Here is a 7,607-nt window from a genome sequence, read left to right on the forward strand (position 1 = left end):
CAGAAAAGGTAGTTACATCAAAACATAAACCTTTCTGTATTTAATTAATTAATTATTTAAGTCAGGAGAGACATGTTTGCAGTTATGCAAATGAGGTTTATTGTACAGCTCAATAAAATGTACAAAGTCTTTGGCGATTAGACTCCATCGCTATACAAATATTTTGTATATACATAGTGGTAGAGAACCCTCAGAGAGAGGATTGATTAAATTTGGTCTTCCTGAAAGAATTTACGCTGAACTATATTTAAATTGGAAGAGAGTAGTTGCAGATATGCAACAGTTAGACATAGAAAAAAACTGAATTTATTAGGATAACAGCTGAATTGATTTTGGAGTGCACTGATTAAAAGTTAGGTCTTCTTGAAAGAATTTACATTGAGCTACATATGTCTTTCTTTGTCAGCTGTACTCATTTAACTATTCTTTAACTCTTCTCTCTTTGCACCCAATACTTTAGGAATATCAGTCAATTAACTTTGATTTACACTCATAAATGCATTTTCTAGATCGAAATTCACCAGTTTTCATTTTCACTCACTATAATACTTACACTTAAAGTGCATAACATCTACATGTAACAATTTCTGTTTCATTTGAGTTCAAGCCCTGGAGCATTGCTCCACTAACATGTTTTCTTAAAACTGACATTGCAACTTACTGTAAATGTTCCTTGTGCTAGTATTTAGAAGGTCTCTGCTAGACAAGCTTCATTTTTCATTCTGTTTTTCAACTTATTGTGTGTCATGCACTGTAGCTGAAACACAGAGTCAGCCAGGAAGATTCTCAGGTGTACAGAGGGTCACAGCCACGCAGCGTCACTATGTGCAGAAGTTAAAGGTTTGACCGGGCACTGACAGCACACATTTATTCATCTCTTTTTAGATAAGAGTCACCCTGGCCCCTTTACCGCCTCGCCTCCTCTTATTCCCACCTACATTTCCCATTGAGTTGCCTTATTAAAATGCTGAAAGGGCCACAGGAACATGAATATGCTCTTCATCAGACGCAAGCTTTGAATTGCATATGCACCAGTGGGTCATTTCTTTTGTCGCGTTCCTTTAGGTAATAAGAAAAGAAATACAAAGAGATAGTGTTTGGCTTCCTCGCTTTGTAACACCCTTCGCTTTTCACAGCAAACCCCTTTATTTCTCAGCGGTTTGATCCGTTGTTAGTGCATTGTTGTCTGCTGCACATTGGGACTGCCTTTCTACTGATTTGCAGAGTCATTTCATGAGTTTCTACCAAAAACTCTCTTGTAAGTGGAATCACTGTTTCTACAGTTTGATTCAAGGTTCAACAGAACACAAATACGTTTTAACAGTATTTGGAAAGTTTCCAATGATATAGATCCCTGACATTCCATTTGTGCAGTATTTTCACTGGAATTATGTCTTTGTCTCATCACATTTCAACATCACATTTGTATTTTTTTTAATTATGTGGTTTAATAACATACACTAAATGCAACCTATTTTGTTTAAATGTTGATGTTCACTTATAGTATGCAGTCTGTTTTTGCTCATGTGTTATAGAATATTTCTTTGTTCTTTGATAGTTTTTTGCTCAGTGGGGCTACCTGGCTGGAAAGGAGATCATTTAAATTACCGAGAAATCCGTGGATTTATCTTCCCCTCTCTTTCCTCCATCCCTCTATCTTGTACATTAACATCTCTCCTCAACCGTAATAAGAAATCTTAAAAGTTAAACGGCCTGGTGACACTTGGACCGGTGATTCAGAGGCAGCCACAGATGAGCAGTCAGGCTGACATGTTTGGTCCATATCAGGAATTGTCTGCCAAGACCTTTTCACTGAGCACCAGTGGTGTCAAAGTCATAGCTCATTAGTTTGGATTATGGGGCTCTGCCAGGGAACAAGTCCCTTTCTCTGATGGTACAACTCTGAGAGAAATACCAGGGCTAATTATGGAGACTCCCAGTCAACAGTCAAGATGATCTTTTTCATCATTCAGTTATAGCATGTATCTGTAAATGTGTTTATTATTTTATTATTTATTAATTATGACTTAAAAACATAAACAAATATAATTAACAGGTTTACTGCAAATGTCCACGGATGTAAGAGGAAAAATATATTGGTTCCTGATGTGTTTTACAGGTATTATAAGCAGAATTAGCCAGAACAGATACAAATCTGTGGTATAATATAAGATTTTAATTTCAAAATTGAGTGAACGGTTGTAGAGCACAAAGTAAATCCATATGCCAAGAACATCATGCTGGGACTAAAAGTTAAAACGTTTCCTTGTGTTGGTTCAATCCCTGAGGAAAGCAGTGCGGTGATAGTGTAGTCTCACTGCAGGGCTTTTGTGCTGGCTTTTTTAATTTTGTGATTAAACACATTACATTTGTTAGACTTTTTTGTAATTCAGAAAGTGCCCAAAGAGGGCAAGCATAAGCAATGAAAGTGCATTCAAAATAAATTGGAAAATAAGTTGCACGTTGCAAGTTGCCTTTGTCCGATATACTGTATTTATATTAATTGTGAGGAACAACAAGGATATTGGAGTAGTGCAATGCAGATTTTCTGTTTTTCTGTTTTTTTTGCTTTTGTGGTGATAAGATTCTGCAAACAATCATTTTAGAGATTACAAGCAGCCCTAAACTTACTGACAAAACAGAGGCCTGTAATTTCCCACCACACCTCCATACCCAAGGTGTTAGTAAAATGCTGAGCTGCTTCCAACAACATTTTCACACATTTTTTGCCCTTTCTTTTAATAATAAGGCTTGGGTTAAAATAATAATCAGTCTAGTCTCACTCCTCTTTGTTCTCTAAAAAGGAATTTCACACAGCCCTCGAGGACTTACAGTACATCGCTTCATTAAACTTTTGAATATTATGCTGTTTAAAGTGTTCTGATGAAGCTTTTCCCTATAGGGCATGCTTTTTGCAACAACCGACCATGCACAGTAAAAACAGCACATGAGCTCTCCCAAACATTTATGACGACAGCTATTATAATTGAAGATCTCTCTGGTGCCCTTAATGTGTTTTTATGACCCAATCTCTGACATCCAGTCTGTCTACAGGTGATAGGAGAAGTACACCAAAGTAAGATGCAGATTGGTGAGGCAGCTGGCGAGGCCCCTTGGGTCTTGCCACTCCACCTGGAACCTCTTTGGGGCTTCTGCTGTTTCCGTAGAGAAAACAGAGCATTTCCACATATGGACTCTCAGTCTGCTTCGTGCAAAAGATGAAATTGCAGCTACAATCTCACAGGGGCCAACACTTAAACCGTTCTTTAGTTGTGTGAGACACCTGATACCTTCTTGAGGGAGGTTTATGTTTTTTAGGTTACGGTTCAAATGGCAGCCAAACTTGAAAGTGCAGATCAGCAGTGCAGAGTGAGAAACAGGCAGTCTTTTTAACAAGCAGTCTTTACCTCACTAAATTTCCCATTGACAGCTCTGTTCAAGTGTGTCTTCAGTACACCATTGACCCAGGCCAACTGATTCTGTCAGATGGCACAACATTGAATCACTAAAACTGTGTAGTGAAACAATCCTGAGGAGCAGTAGTAGTGGATTCGCAGGGTCGAGTTTATTATTAATGTGATGTATCAAAATAGTGATATACAATAAAGACTTACTGTTTGGCAAGTTGTATTGTGCTGGCGCTGTGAGAATGGGATCAGAGACGCTTTAGCCAGTTTTACTCATGTTCATTTATTGCCTAAACAGCCGCGGCAGTGAATTTCAATGCTGAATGGTTCATTCACTTGCTTGTGGAGGCTTCTCCGTGCACACGATACCTGTAGACAAGCGCAGCAAAACCCCAGACGGGGGACCAAAATTGGTCCAATTCAGATTTTATAGAGCAGCTTTTGTTTTGTATTGTATTCGATTATCGGGGGGCTTGCTTTAGTGGCTCAGTGACCACTGATTCTCTGCCAGAGCCCATCACATTCGATAGGCTCCGGCTCCCCCCTCCTCCCAGATAACGACAGAAAGCATTTCTCAGGGCTTTTAAACACTTCTTGGAGACTAATCTATAGCCCTGATGGCCTGTCAACACTAATCCATTTCAGCTGTGCACCTAACCTTATACCTTATTATTGATATAGTGGTACTATTTCATAGACTTGAATCTGACAGAACAACTCTTAAGGGAAATATGTTGTTTCTTTTTTATTTGAAATAGTTTTAGAGAGTTTGGAAAGGCCATTTGAATTATATGAGCTTCGTTTCATAAACTCAACATCCTCCTCTCTAGTTTCCAAATACCATTCAAGACATATAGCATTTTAATAGTCCCCAATCAAATTCTTGTTTAAGTTAATCTATCATTAAATTGAAATAGAATAGTTTATATTGCCTTGTTTTCTCTGTTGTGCTGAAGAAGCGTAAGTGTGTGTGGGTGTGGGTGTGGATGCAGGTGTGGGTTTATTGACACTTAGAGAGAAGAGTAATTGGACCCTTGAAGAGAAATGAGAGAGAGCAAGACAGGGAGATAGAGGGGGAAGTTAGGAAAAAGAGATGAGATAGAGGGTCTAATCTATGAGGTGTCAGCCCAATGCCAGATGAAATCCACCACTGCTTTGATGAGGGAAGGCCTTGAGGTGCAGATCTAATAGGAGGGATTGGGAGAAGGATGGCTCCAATCTACAGGTCAATCCTGTTCAGGGTTCCCTACCACTGAAAGGACTGGGGGATTATTAGAGCTGGAGGCTCAGGAGAACTTTCTTGGTTAAATTTGAACTATCATGGACACTAGTAGCCCTAAAAAAGTGATCCACACCTATCACATGTGGCTATGACGACAACTTTGGAAAATTGTAACATTCAGGCAACATTTCACAGAGCTTCATTATCTCTTTGTCACCTGAGTGGGGTCATGGCAGGGGGAGAGATGGAGGATGGATGAGGATGGAGAGCATGTCCGGGGCCTGCAGTTGGCTACGTCTTTAAGGAGCTAATGCTGTTATCTCGGGGAGTGTACCTGTCACTAATCTGATTGTGGTCCTTTCATTCTCTCAATGGCAGATTGATGTTGAATAATCAAAAGTGGTGGTGCCCAGACAAAGCACAAGGCCACAGGGATTAGTTCCCGTCTAGGAGACATTGATTTTGGTTTTAATGCCCACAAATATTGATGGACTGCAGAGTGGAGGGGCCCAAATACAAGGCTGGGTTTTTTAATAACCAAGGCTCTCCAATTTCCCCTCTGGAATCTGTGGTGTCGTTCAACCACAAAAAAAAAGAAGAGACATCACCAAAGCTGTAAATCAAAGAAAGTGTGTTTTTACAGTTCCACTCAGATATATACTTTTACTATGTGTCGTGCTGTTTCTAATGCCTACTGATTGTGGGTGGACCTGTCTGGCTCCAGAGTAGTTGATGTGCTGCCGTGTCTGCAAACTAACTGGCAGCAAAGTAGGTGCAGAGGGGCCAAAGATCTTTGATGATTGGTAGAGCAAAAAAAGAGAGAAAGCCCACTGGAGGAATGGCTTTCATCCTTTCTCTCTGTATATCTATCTATCGCTATCAATCTCTCTCGTTATAATGATGCGTAACAACCAGCAACACAGAATACACTGAATCAGAAAGGAGAGCGCTGAACTCAATCGCATGCGAGAGCTTTTGTATTCATTGCGTATAAGCAAGCTGCACATCAAAAGTACTCATTCAGATCATTCATTTGCACAATCTGCCCACAGGCCATGACTCGATTGGTTTGTTAATGCACTACCTGTGTGTGTGGTCGTGTCTGTGAGCATGCGTTTGTGTGTGATGCTGTATCTCATTCTTGTGTAGCAAAAACTGCCAGTCTGCCCCAGGAAACTAGTGAAACATCAAATATGGGAGCGATGCAGGTCACTCCCTGGGAAATGGGATGCTTCATGGAGCTCGGCTGCCTTGTCCTTGAATCCCAGAATCTTTTCTCCGTCCTACCACTCTTTCCTAGAGTCAGTTCAGCCCAGTTATAACACAGGACAATACATCCAGGCAAAGCCTGGGAAGGACATGCCACAAATTGTTCATTACCATGGGCTTGTCTTCCTTTCTCTCCATGCAGGTCTAATGTTACTGATATTCTGAGCCTCAGTCACCTTCTGCGCTTTACTGTGAACTGCCATTCTATCTCCAGTGGCGTCATCGCTCAGCTTCTATGATGAGCTGATTGAGTTGCAGCTGTAATGGCAGATGCCTGTCAGTCTCACTGAGTCTGACGGATGGGGATTAGCTCCTCAGTGGACATGCAATGAATTATAAGAGCCCGCCGATTTCATCCACCCACTAAACAAAGGGGTCAGTATAACTGAAAGTGACTGCTAAGAAATAAGCCAATAACTTGCACGGAAGATTGACACTCAATGTTGCAAAGAGAAGATTCATCCAATTGCAATTTAATATCTTCTTGCAGCTGGCACATAGTATTTATTGTTTCATAAGCTGCCTGTTTCACAGGCTTCCTCAGTGGTACATTTAGCAGGTGCTGAGATAAGGGGAAGCAGTGTTACCTTGACATTGTCTTCACTGTGATCTTATCAAATGTAAAGTAACTAACTTCAAACACTTTCTAAATTGCCATATAACTGAGGGGTGCATCAATCTAGGTTTTGGAAACTGATACCCAATTTTAATTGTGAAATTATAGTAAACTATTTAAACTTGGAGGGTTGCGTTATTTGAAAGTCGACAGCCATCTACAGTGGCAGCTCTGTGAGGCTGTATCTAAGATAAATGAGCGATATACATGCTTACAGTAATAATGCTAGCTTGTTGATATTCAGTACATGTTTACCATGTTCACAATGCTTTAGTAAGTTTGCATTCTCTGCTCACATTTTCTGCAGCACAAAGTTACACACTGAGTACTGAGAATGAATAGGACTCACGTTTATGGCTGTTTGTACTGTAACTTGTCGACAGACCATGTCATTGTGATACAGGAAAGAAAAAGACAAGACTGTTTTACAACTCTGCATAGCACAAAGGGAAAAAAATACAAAATTAGAAATGTAAACATAGGAAACACCCCTAAAGCGGAATTGTACACGCAGCACTGTATGGGGAATTACAGTTTAGTCTTTCTACACCCTTCCACCACACAGCCGTACTCCTCTTCTTCTTCCCAGCTGTTCACCTGTTCATTTCCTTGTTGTTCTTCCTTCGTCAGAAATCATTCTCTGTCTATACGTGCTTGCTATTTGAAGGTTGATGAGATGCGCCTCTGAACTGATTGGTCATTGGTTAATCTAATGCTTCACACATTCCCCTTCATTAGTGAAAGTCAAGATTCATCTGAGAGGAATTCAGCCGTTTAGGACACATTTACAAAAAAAAGTTAATAGAGAATTGAGCCAGTTTTCATAATCTGGCAAGCATATTTACTTGTAAATTATGTATATTATGCTTGCCAGATTATGAAAACTGTCTCAACCAATGCAATAACATAATGCTACAATGATTTTGGAGGGAAAGACTATTCAACAGAGATCCAGTAAAATACATTTTGATCAACATAATTTGATCATAAGCAATTGACAATGTAGGAAAACCGCGGACAGTTGTATATAATCATCATTTACATGAAGCATGTTGCAATGTGTTCAAAAGACACAGAAACAGCTTTATGATGT

This window comes from Etheostoma spectabile, chromosome 13, assembly GCF_008692095.1.
Source record: "Etheostoma spectabile isolate EspeVRDwgs_2016 chromosome 13, UIUC_Espe_1.0, whole genome shotgun sequence".
NCBI lineage: Eukaryota > Metazoa > Chordata > Actinopteri > Perciformes > Percidae > Etheostoma > Etheostoma spectabile.